Source organism: Rhipicephalus microplus, unplaced genomic scaffold (genome assembly GCF_043290135.1).
Source record: "Rhipicephalus microplus isolate Deutch F79 unplaced genomic scaffold, USDA_Rmic scaffold_12, whole genome shotgun sequence".
NCBI classification, from domain to species: Eukaryota; Metazoa; Arthropoda; class Arachnida; order Ixodida; family Ixodidae; genus Rhipicephalus; species Rhipicephalus microplus.
In genome coordinates this window covers 42,850,923-42,864,031 of record NW_027464585.1, presented here as the reverse complement: position 1 = coordinate 42,864,031, position 13,109 = coordinate 42,850,923, and the positions used below count along the sequence as shown (strand labels likewise).

Below are 13,109 nucleotides of genomic sequence, written 5' to 3'. Positions count from 1 at the left end.
TATGACGGTTACTCGACGACGGTGAACTGCAAGCCGAGAATGAACGTGTCTTGGTGGGGCTGTTGCTTTGGGCTTGGCTGTCCCTTCATCGCAAATTGCACACCTTCGCCAAATGACCTCGTTTGTGGCAGTAATTGCAGATTGTCCTCACATGCTTGCATTTCGATGCAAGATGTCCGTCCCCACAACGGTAGCAGGTGACGCCCCCAGAACCTGACGAGACACGGTGAGTCGAGAAAGCGCTGCTTGTGTTCGCTTGCGCCATCTCACTTGCGTCCCTTTTTGCTGCTTCTATTGCCAGGGCGGTCTGCGCAGCAGGTGAGGTTCGGTTTTTCCAGAAGTCTTGTTTGGACATCCACGTTGTTTATGCCACACACGACGCGATCGCGGAGCATGTTTTCGAGTTCAGCCCCGAAGCTGCAGTGCTCGGACAGGCTTTTTAGTGCTGCGATAAAATTGCTGGCCGATTCCCCTTCCGCGCGAACGCGCGAGTTGAAACGAAAACGCTGCACGACGGCAGAGGGCTTCGGACAATAATGGCTTCCAAGTACTTGAAGGATCTCGTCCAGATTCTTGTCACTGGGCTTGGCAGGCTTGACCAAATTGCGGAGCAAAGCACACGTTTTCTGCCCGCAGCAGCTGATGAACAAAGCGGGAACAAAGACTTACATAAAACTTCCTTTCATCCTCGTCGCCAGTTGTTACCTGTGTAGATTAACTGATGGCCAGGCGGTAGTGACAACCGTGAACAGTAGGCCATCAGGCCCTCGAAGAACACAAGAACATCCTAAACCCTCAGCCCAGAACGAACTGTGTTTTATTATTTCCCAAAACGGCCACCCCGCTACTGTGCCAGGCTTGCACAGCTCAACACAACTATCAGCGCCGCGGGGGGTGCTGCATTTGAATCAACATTGTAACAGATACACTCATAGACTGCTACATTCATAGACACTGATAGGTAGACTGATACACTCATAGACTGATACACCTATAGACTGATACAACTATCAATAACCTGATAGCCTATCAGTTTTTCTCTCAGAATTTTTGCTAGGGAAGCCTTGGTTGATGTAATCGATCTTTACCCGTTCACTTACTATCAGTCCCGCAGCCCCATTTTGGGTTGACACCATCAAGTGCGCTATTTGAAATTTGTGTCAAGTTCGACGAGAGATTGGATTCAACTCAACCCCAGTCTCGATCAAAAAGAAAAAAAACTGCTATTTGGAGGCTAGATCGCAATATGTAGTACCTCGGACAAGGAGCGGTGGAGGCGCAGTCGGCCAACCATCTATACTCAGGAAGAGCATTCCCCAGTCTTTAGCTGTTCTGGAGTAGCGACGTTCGACACGCGAAGTCTGAGTGATGTGCATGGTGACAGCAATGAAAATCCTGATCCCGACGACACTTAAGACTTCGAAAAAAACTCGCTCAGCGATTCCGATCGGACTGCCGATGCGACTCGCGACAATGTTAGCATGAGCGGCACTTTTTAAATGCAACAATGGCACGTATTTTACACTGGTGCATGTCAATAAACTGCCAGGCTTTGTGTGTGTGAGCCTTACATCAAAACTATTCAAGAACACTTCTCACATTGGTATTTGCTCAGAAACAGAGAAAAAAGTTGTGCTTCTGCCGAAGGATGTGGACAGTGTGTTTGCACATGAAAGTTGGTTGTGTTTATGTTGCTGATGTATTAAACTTGTTTAAAACTTGTGACATATATAGCCAGTCTAATATGAGTTTAGCAAGGTAGGACAACTAAATGTTGGCTTGATCTTTTCTATTGTTGTTCTCTTCACAACTGAACTTTTCTCATAGTAGACAGTTTCTTGTGTGTGTGTGTGTGTGTGTTTTTGCAGACAAATTCTTTAGCCTTAATTAATACATGCTTTTTGATTTATCAATCTTGTGAAGATTACAGACAAGTATTAAACAGGTCTGTGCCACCGCTTGGGCTTTGTGAAAAGACACACCTGTGAATAACAGATGCTGCTATCAACATATCAGCCAAATCTTGCAGCTGCAAGTGACTTTTTTCATATATATGACTGTGCTCACTTCGAATTTTTGGATGCCTGTATGTGGTGTAAAACAACTGAAAGCATGCTATTGGCCTACAGCCAAAATAAATCAAGAGCAGCGTTTTAATCGAATGTGCTTCTTGCCACAGTGTGCTGCCACATGCTGGCACTGCTGTCCAAAATCTTCTAACATTGCATAGTCACACTCGCACATGGGAATGGCAACACGAAAAAGCTACTGTGTTTCTTCAAGGATGCTCTAGCTCATAATGTGTGCTTACATATGGCACTTTTTTACTGCCATTCTTCCCTGTAGTTTTCGGAGCAGCTTGTTGGGACCGACGAGAAAAAAAAAGAAAGCGGTTGAAGTGCGCAATAAACCCCTCAACTTGCTTTGAAATATTTCTAGCAGTGGATTTGCGAGGCATTAAGTTTTGATGATGAGGTCAATTAATGATTACTCCAAGTAGCATTTCATTGTTTCTTTAAAGGATCTCATCCAGTATGGATTATGACACTAATGTAGTGGCTCGTCATTAAAGGTCAAGCACTATGTGGGAGAGACAGCTGGGGTTGGCTTGTGTTGTGAAAGGGAGAAACTGCAGCACTACCCGAGGCTTTCGAATCCAGCCGTTTCGAAAAATTATTGTATCAGCATGCTCATTTCACAGTAGTGGACTGATTATTAAGTTATCTCCCTTGGAATATTTACTGGCCCTATAACTTAAAATTTAGAAATTATGTTAATATTGCTCCGTGATGAAAAGTTTTGTTTGTAGTGTTTCAAGTTATGCTTATACTGTCATCTGATAAATTCTGGATACTAGTATCATGAAATTTTTAGATATCTTCTATCATTGTCAGCATTAACTGTGTTGCTCTCTGGCACCTGCAACCCTATTTGTACACAGAATAAAGCGTTCATCTAGGCTGAAAGCTGCTTTGCATATTTAAAGCTCAGTTTGTCAAATATGCACCACAATGAAACATTGTACATTTTATTCTACGCATCCAAAAGCTGCCAGTTGCACTATTTGAGTCATCATAATATTTCACAAAATGGTCGTCAAGTGTTCAATAGAAAACACTGATACACTAATATACGTGCAGAAGAGACCAATCACATATATGTGGGCTATGTGTTCAAAAAAAAATAACTACTGTTAAAATGACAGTAATGCATCTTATGAAGATCTGATAAATGAACAAAAGACTAAAAACTTATAAACTAATATATGCCATATAAATGACAAATCATACTTATTCAAAAGCTCGTAGCACTGGTAAGACTGTGTATCAGTCTGATATGAGACTGGTAGCCCTGGTAAGAAAATGTATCAGACTGATATGGATGTCTATAAGAACTGGTAAGACTTTGTATCAGTCTGGTACTAGACTGGTACAACTTATAGGAAACTGTATCAGACTGATTCAGACCTCTATCGGAATTTTCGCTAGGGGCAGCCACTAGAGGGCCACTTTTTTTTCCCGAACCGTGTGAGTCACAGTATTTCCAGAGGTAAGAAATCCGAGAAATTTACGTATCGACAAGCTTTAACGTTGCGAGGGTTATTGTCCCCCGAACTAGTGTGTTTTAAACAACTGGAATGACTAAGCATTACGTACCCAAATCATATGTATTCATTTGGAATAAGGTAAAACATTTGTGATCGGCGCTCATGATTTTGCGGTGTGTCACTAGATGTATTTTTTATAATAAATCTGCAGTCAGATGGTGTTAATTTCACAAATGCTGTACTTTGTATTCATAAACAGCCGTGCCGGTTGCCGTACAAAACACGTCCGCATAAGAACATTTGAAGGGTAATCCTGCCAACAGTGTTCTGCAAACATTTTCGTGATGCTGCCAAGCAGACGAGGACGTTTTTGCCCTCTGAGGAAGAGCATAAATTGTCGACTGTTGTTTGGAGTCAACATTGTTGAGGGGCGAACCAGGGAAGCCGAAGGCAAGCATAGGCAGTGGAAGACCAGCAACACTGACGAGGTGCGAGTCAAGAACACCGATCAGGTTCGAGAATACAGATGGCGCGCTGGTTACACCGAGACGGGAGCGAAGGAAGCCGAGTGCAGGCGTCTTCAATGCGTCCCTTCTTCTGTGTCTTTGCGTTTCAAACAAAAGTTTACTCGAGTAAACGCTGCACCAAGTTTCCCTTCAAAGCATTCTTCCAGCCCCCGCGTCGACGCCCGTTTCAACTAGGCCAATGCCGTGCGCACCTCTGCTACGTCGCATCCGTCAGGGTTCCCTTCAGGAAGATGGTCCGTAGTTTCTTTAGGAGTGAAGCCCCTTACGCCGTGGGTCGTATGTCCTGTGTCGTTGTAATTGTAGTAGCCAGTTGCATTGCATTGCATGTCAATAAAAATGGCGTCAAAGCATATTTACAAACCAGTCTAACCTTTTAGGTGACCACTTTTATAATGTTTCAAGCTTGGTGAACTACAAGAACGCGTTCCTCTTATACAACGAATCTGCTCGGCAAATGCCGCATCTGAATACTACGATCATCCAATCACCCTACAGGAATGAAACAGAGTACTTTCCGCAAGCAAAAAAAAAAAAATAGCATGAGGCAGTCACCGTATACACTACACAATGCTAGCGTGCCTATCTCGACCATCGGTGGAAGCACTACTATATTTCTTTAACAAATTATGAGACTCTGGCACAATGCCTAAAAATTGAAAAATGCAATAGTTATACCTCCTTGAATTCGGTAAGCCTCCAACTCAAGTAGTTACAAGCCCATTGCGTTAACAAGTTGTCTCGGGAAAGCATATGAGTGTATCAAAATCATAAGACTTACTTTCATCCTAGAATCCAGACACCTTATAGACTAGCATCATTGTGGATACAAAATGAGCTGTTCCACCACGGACCACCTTGTCAGATTGGAACAAGAAATACGAGGTGCTTTTCTACACAAACAACACTGTCTCATGGTCTTTTTTTACTTAGAAAAAGCATATGATACCACTTGGCAAGATGAGATTCTCAGAGATCTTGCTGACTTGGGCATCCGCAGAAGAATGTTAAACTTCTTGTGTGATTTTGTTTGAAATAGAACATTTCATGTACGTTTGGGAACCATGCTCTCATGAATATTTGTTCAAGAAAATGGTGTACCGCAGGGTCGCTTCTTCAGCACCACTCTCTTCACAGTCAAAATGAACTCCATCGATAAGGTCATACCACCCACTATCATGCACTCCGTCTACATCAATGATCTTCAAATTGCCTGTCGTGCATCCAGCCTATCATCCTGTGAGAGGCAGCTTCGAGTGACAATCGATAAGCTTACAAAATGGGCTGACCAAAATGGTTTTCGCTTTTTCTCTGGAAAAGCTACTGCTGTTCTATTTGCGCAAAAAAGAGGACTTTTTCCTAACCCAGTTCTTCTGACAAAAACATCGAAATGCCTGTAAAGCAGGAATATAAATTTCTTGCGATCACATTAGACCGAAACTGAACTTTATCTCACGCATAAACACTCTTAAAACAAAGGCAAACGGATCACTCATCCTCTTGAAGATTTTATCCCACAAACACTGGGGTTCAGATCGACTATGCCTGCTACGTATTTACTGTTCTGTGGTGCGGGGCATTTTGGATTATGGTTGCATTGTATAAGGCTCAGCACGAGATTCATATATCCACCGTCTTGAACGTGTACACCAGCTTGGTCTATGTTTGTCAAATGACGCTTACAGGACATCACCTGTGCAGAGCCTCTTCGTGGAATGCAAGGAACCTTTTTTGTGTCATCGAGGAGCATTAGGAAACCTGTCATACATTTTAAGAATAAGGTCATCACCTGAACGCATCTGATACGACATCACTACAAAGTGTAACTCACGCTTACACTACATTTCGGTCTGTAAGCTTACACGCTTACGAACCGAACTTTATCAAACCACTACTATTACGCTTTGAGGATCACTGCCACAGGTACACCATCCCTGAAGAAACATTTCATGTCACCATAAACTACCAAGACCTGTCGCACCTTTGTGATTTGTCGCTAAGCCGTTTCAACAAAAAAGACACCCCACCAGAACACATAATGCAAGAGTTGCGTAAACTTCAATATAAATATAAGGATCACTAGGAATTTTACACAGATGGCTTCAAAACAGGAAACCATGTGGGTATTGGGATTGTAACAACGGAAGAGACATTTACTGTGGGAGTATGGTATGGAGAACTTTATTGAAGTTCTGAGGATCAGTCTAGAACTGATGCTGGCTGCTCCCACGTCGGGACAGAAAGGCGAAGCCCCTAGCTCTGCCGCCACGAGGGCCCTCTGGACAGCCCTGAGTTGGTCCGCCAGCGTGTCACTGTGCAGCATTCGCTGCCACCACTGTTCACCGTGAGAAGATGGACCAGCCATTGCCGAGCAGCGCCAGAGCATGTGTTCGAAATTGAGCAAGCTCCACACTTACTACAATAAATCGAAACTTTGCAGCCTGGGTTAATTTTATTCATGACTTTCGGGTTGGGGTACGTCCGCGTCTGCAGAAGTCTTAATGTAACCGCCTATGGCCTGTTAAGTCCAGAATGTGGCTCTAAGTAATAATGGTTGGTTATATCGTTGTACGTTAGCAGCTGGTCCCTAAACTGCGGAGCGGGAGATTCAGTCGCCTCAGGGATTGCGTGGTACACTAATCCTCGTGCCTCCCTGTGCGCCACCTCGTTAAGGTTACATGGGGCTCCCTCCACTGACCTCATGTGCACCAGAAATTAAGTAATGGTATGCGGAGCGATGTCCTTACCCTGCAGCAGTCTGTAAGCCGGTTCACTCCAATCAAGAAGGCTTTAATTTCAGAGCAAGAGTCACTAAATACTAATACTCTTTCTGAATCAATGAATGCTAGCGCAATAGCCACCTGGTCAGTGACCCCCGGATATTTCCTATAAACGGAAGCGGCATTTCGAACAGTCCCTTTTCTATCTACCACCACCACCAGTTAGGCATCTTTCCCGTTAATCCATGCTGCCTCAACAAATGCAGGCTCTTCCTACTGATCCTTTGCCTCGCGCAACAAAGCCCTAGCTCTCGCCATTCGCCTCTCTACAGTAAACACAGAGTGCACATTTCGCAGAAATGGACGAACCATGAAATTGGCCCTGATGCTCACTGTTAACTCGTATAGGCGCGCACCATCACGAGTCGCCACCGATTATTCGATTGACTGTAGGATATACCTACCAGCTGGCGTACCCAGCAACCGCTATCTCTGTGCTATACGCTGAGCCTCGGCAATTTCATCAAGAGTATTATGCAAACCCAGCCCCGACAACATATCATTTGACGTACTCACAGGCAAACCAAGTGCCACCCTGATGGCTTTTCTAAATAAAGCTTCCAATTTGTCTTTCTCCTCTTTTTTCCAATTTAGCATAGCAGCTACGTATGAAAAATGGCACAAAATAAATGCGTGAACCAAGGGCATCGCACCTTCTTTTCCTAATCCTCTATGCCTGTTAGAGATCCTTCGGATAAGGCTTATGGCCTCATGTGTCTTCTTGGTGATTCGCCGAATAGTTATATTATTCGATCCATTTGCTTCAATTACAAAACCAAGGACCCGAATAGCATCGACTTTTGGTACCGATGGCCCAATGCTGGTTGGAACTGTGATGCAAGTCTCAACTTCCGGTACCCAATTCTTCGACCTACGACATAACTTCTTGGATTTGAAGATTAAAAACTCCGACATTTTAAAGCAGCGCTTGAGCCCCATACGAGCCACACAGTTTTTCGTAAGCGTTACCACCTCCTGCAGCCTAGCCTCAAGCTCTCCGTCACTACCACCAACTCTTCATATCGTGACGTCGTCCGCAAAGATAGTATAGCCTATACCTTGACAGTGTCCGGTACGTTAGCTAGCTTTGACATCGCCAGATTGAAGAACATTGGCGAGAGCACGAATCCTTCCCAATTTGAAGACAGTGGACTTGATCTCCCCCAACCTGAGACATGTGCTTTTATCTTCAAGGAAAGCTTTGACAAAGAGAAAAAGCCGTTGCCCCAGATTCAAGTCTGACGGCGCCTGTAGAATGAAGGAGTGTCGGAGATCGTCGAAAGATTTATCCACATCAAGTCCAAGTAGTACCTTAGCGTCCCTTGCCTGCCGATGAAGTAGGTGATGCTTAATCCTGAGCATAACATCTTGAGTTGAGAGGCCGGGACGAAAACCTATCATCGAGTGTGAAAACACCCAATTGTCCTCAACATAACGTGTTAGCCTATTTAAAAGGACATGGTTTTGGGACGTTAAACCCCACATATCAATCAAATCAATATATAAAAGGAAATGCTCAGTGACTTTCCCCAAACACGATGTTAGCAAAATTGGTCTGAGATCTTGTCGGGTTTCGGTATGAGAACGATAGTCGCAAGTTTCTACTCTTCTGGGAAAGATCCTTCCTTCCTATGGCTATTTATCTCCCGTGTAAGGAACTCAATAGATCCCTCGTCTAAATTTCTTAACATTTTATTAGAAATGCCATCGCTCCCTAATGCCGATCGACTACTAAGGTCCTGCAATGACATTCTTATATCACTTTCAGTAAATTCCTTATCCATAAATATATTCTCATCCCCACTATATTCCAAAATAACGACAGATGTAGCCTGGCAGGTTTGCAGTGGAAGGTCAAATTCTTCAGCACCTTAGCCAAATTCTTCAGCACCTGTTACTCTGATGAGTTTTGGCACACCTCATGGACCAGCTTATCTATCACCTTCCTCTGATTAGACTTAGAGTTGGTATCATCCAACAAATGTCTGAGTTAATTACAGGTGCCCCCCCCCCCCCCCCCCCCACATTTAATACCATCATCCACAGAATTGCATACCTCATTTCATTGCTGCTGGCACAATAACCGACAGTGGTCTTTAATTTTTTTATTGACTATCGATGCACGCTTTTTAAGCCTTGTGTTCAACCGCTGACCCTTTTCCATCTCTCCAACAGTGACTGCTTCGCTTCCACCAAGTGTGCCAGACGACTATCCATTTGATTTGTGTTTGTATCTGTTTTAAGTTCTTTAGTGGTTGCCTCAACGTCACTCTTGAGCTGACTAGTTCACTGTTCCAAGGTCAACTCACTCCCCTGACCTTCGTTTCTTTGTTCTCTCCGTTTCCTAAATGCATCTCAGTCAACAAGTTTAAATGTTCGCTCTTTTTTAGGAGCCACCTCTAAAGTAATCATAAGTATAAGATCGCTGACGAAATCTATATTAGAATTTGACCAGGACGAATCCACCACCCCACGAACAAAAGTAAGATTTGGTGTCTAATCTCTAAATGGCGACGTGCCGCCATGAGTGAGATACGAAGGGTCTGTAATGAAAGATAAATTCAAGTCTAGGGCTTGTTGCCATAGTCTCCCGCCTTTGGCTGTCCTATAGACATACTTCCACACATGATAGGGTGCATTAAAGTCTCTTCCAATCTGCAACGGTGCATCTTTAGCGAGATTGGCTGCCTTCTTCGAGAGAGCTTTGAAACTCTGTTTCGTGTCGCTGGCGATGCTGTACAAGTTAAGCAGGTAAACGCTCCTCTGACTTGCTTCTTGCCGATCTAAAATCACGTCGACCGTAATGTATTCAATCCTGCAATCCAGCATGTGAGGATCATGCCTAACATACGCTAACCTTCTACTGACGAGTGTTACAAGCCCTCTGCCCTTCTCATTATCTTTAACCTCCGCTTTGAAACCGGTTAGGGTTACGCTAGACGTCGGAGTTTCTTGCAACATGATGACCTGAGGTTTTAAATTGCCCGTTCTAATAAACTGCTGCAGGGACGCCTTCTTATAATTGAACCCCCTACAATTCCACTGCCAAATACTCAATGAACTATTTAATAAAGCCGCCATCTTGCCTATATGTAAATTTCGTTTACTCACGTTGAGTTTAATTCCACTAGGGAACTTGTCCTGCTGGGCCAGCGGCTGAGAGCACTCCCGTTCCAATACAGGAACCACAGTGTCGTTAAGATATACTTCAATTTTACTTAGTCTCTGATCCTAGATATCTTCTCTTTCTTCTATCTGCTCCAATCTAATAATTACCTGATTCATACTTTCCTGCAATGTCGCCATCATTTTTTTAAGCTCAGAACCAACCTTAGCTTGGGCCCCGCAATCGAAAGTGCCCTCTTTTTCGGAGCCGGTGTCTTCTCGTCAGCCACGTTCTCTTAAGGAGCCTCCACGGACCTTGGTACCTCATCCGGGCTATCAGGTTTGCTACCCTGACTATTGCTGTTACCGGACTGTAAACTTCTCTTAAGTTCAGCTATCACTTTTACAAGCCCTTCAATGGCTGTTTTTAAGCTACGGTTTCCTTTCTCCAATTGTGCAATCCTGTTCTTATTCCGATTACAACCCACATGCTTTTGGCTCTGCTCACGTGTTCAGCCAGTAATGGGTCCTTCCTTGACCTTGTAGCCCAGGCAGTCTGCCTTCCAACTGCACTACCGCCTCCACCAATAGATTCAGAGTGTTTCCTTGAGGCTAGACTCCCATACGATGACTGTCATCCAGACTTCGAGCAGCTTTGAGAGCGCAAGTGTCTCCCAGAGCGCTTAGAGACGCTTGCTCGCAGCGCCGCCTCGCCTGCTTTTTTGTTTCGCTGCTAGTTTCGCCCTGGCTCGCTCCTGTCGGCAAACACGCACGACATAAGGAACCTGGTGCCATTCTCTGCATTTTTTATCTGCCGTCAGGTGTCGACTTCCTCAAAGCTTGCAACAAGGCTCACAGTTATGGTTCTCTGCAGGATTCCGCGCACCGCATCCCCGGCATTCAAGGCAATCAAGCGCAGGACAGACATCCGCTCGGTGTCCAAGCTTCCCACACACATAGCATATATCGACTTGTTTGTGGTACAAGTAACAATGGACCAAAGTTGGTCCATACCTTACAAACTTGGGCACTTTAGAACACAATGAATACAGAGCCGGTATTCTTGATTCTTTTGACAGCCAGAGCCAGTAAATTGCGTTCATTTACCATGTTCCGCTCAAGTGCAGCAGGTCCATTCATAATGTCCACATGGTGAATGACCCCTTTACACGTAGAGTGTGGGGCAGTCTCGTATGCACTAACTTCAAAATCCTTGTTCGCCACTCTTACTGGCCTGATTCTGACATAGCATTCGGCGTTGCTTCTTTCTAGTGTACTAGCCACCAATATATTTTGTCTGAAGTTGGGGCAAATAACGTCTTCTTAATTCTGCTCTGTAGTGAGGCCTGCTGCCTCGACGATAGTCTTGCCCACAGTTGTAGAACCGACTTTCTCCACATTCAATCCACCCCGTGGGCGAATTACTATCTTGATGTGCTCTTCCGGCATCGGTGGCATTCGCGATGCCTTCAGAATGCGTTGCTTAATTGCGAAGCCTCTGCGTTGTCCATCTGTGCCCTGTCATTCAGCCAGCTCGCCCTGTGAACCGTCATCACCTGGTGCATGCCTTGTCGGAAGTCTTGATTTTCAATTGGACGCCATCCACCATCCTAGATCTTCAGTAAATTCCTCTGTCGACAGCACTTCCCCTTCTAATTGCATAGCTGCCATGCCGGACGTGTGCGTCCCACCACGTAGAACGGCCAGATGTGCCTAGCGCTTTGCCAACGCGACGGCAGCACAAAAGTTGAGATAATGTCCAGAAAAAGCAACGGCCCACCTAGAAGTTCGATGTTTGCCGAATCCTGTCCTCTTTACAGATAGGATGATCTCAAATATGCACCACACAGTGACGAAATTGCTGCAGAAACATTCGCAAAAGACGGAGCCGAAGTGGATGCATCCGCTCACCTTGGCGACCGCAGCATCTCCTTACTGTGAGAGTGCCTCATTGTTTTTCTACTTTTTTAGCTGAAGGTTATGCCTTGTATGAAGCTGTTCTGGAAATCATTGCTGGCAGATACAGGAAAGCAATTACATATAATGACTCATTAGGCACGCTAAAAGCTCTAAATGTAAAATCTGAATGTGAGCCATTAGTCTTTGACATGTTAAACACGTATCTTTAAATTGGCAAGCAGTTGCGATCCGGTTCTGCTGGGTCCCAAGCCATGTTGGGATACCTGGAAATGAAAAAGCAGATAAATATGCTTCGATGGCAGCTCATGAAACAATATCAAAGGTAAACATTCTCCATATGGATAGCCTGCGTGCAATTTGTCTAGCTCTATTAGCGAAATCGCAGCAACAGTGTGACTTGTGCACGAGTAACAAGCTTCATTTAGTGAAGCCTATACTTGGTAGCTATCAATCAGGTAATAGAGAAATGCTCAGAATATAGCCAACCACTATACATGGCCTTCATAGATTACGAGAAGGCGTTCGATTCAGTAGAAATATCAGCAGTCGTGCAGACACTGTGGAATCAGGGCGTTGATGAAGTATATATAAAAATCCTGGAAGAAATCTACAGGGGATCAACTGCTACCATATTTCTTCATAAGGGAAGCAACAGAATACCAATTAAAAAGGGTGTAAGGCAGGGGGATACAATCTCCCCAATGCTATTCACTGCAGGCTCACAGGAGGTTTTCAGAGGCCTAGAATGGGAACAGTTGGGGAAAAGAGTTAATGGAGAGTACCTTAGTAACCTGCGCTTTGCCGATGACATTGCATTGCTGAGTAACTCAGGGCACGAATTGCAACTCATGATTACGAAGTTAGACAAGGAGAGCAGAAAGGTGGGTCTCAAAATTAATCCGCAGAGAACGATAGTAGTAATGTACAAAAACCTCAGAAGAGAGCGGCACTTTGAGATAGGAAATAGTGCACTTCAAGTTGTAAAAGACTATGTCTACTTGGGGCAGGTAATAACCGCGGAGCCAAACCACGAGATTGAAGTAACTAGAAGAATAAGAATGGGGTGGAGCACATTTGGCAAGCACTCTGAAATCATGACAGGTAGATTGCCACTATCCCTCAAGAGGAAGGTATATAACAGCTGCATCTTGCCGGTACTTAGCTATGAAGCAGAAACCTGGAGGCTTACTAAGAAGGTTCAGCTTAAATCGAGGACGACGCAGCGAGAAATGG

General features: G+C 44.5%; 1 protein-coding gene across 4 annotated transcripts in view; it reads left to right on the top strand.

The window, feature by feature from the left end:
- Positions 1–13,109, top strand: part of LOC119168181 (uncharacterized) — a 411,631-nt gene that overhangs the window by 160,439 nt on the left and 238,083 nt on the right. The gene's annotated exons all lie outside the window — the stretch shown is intronic.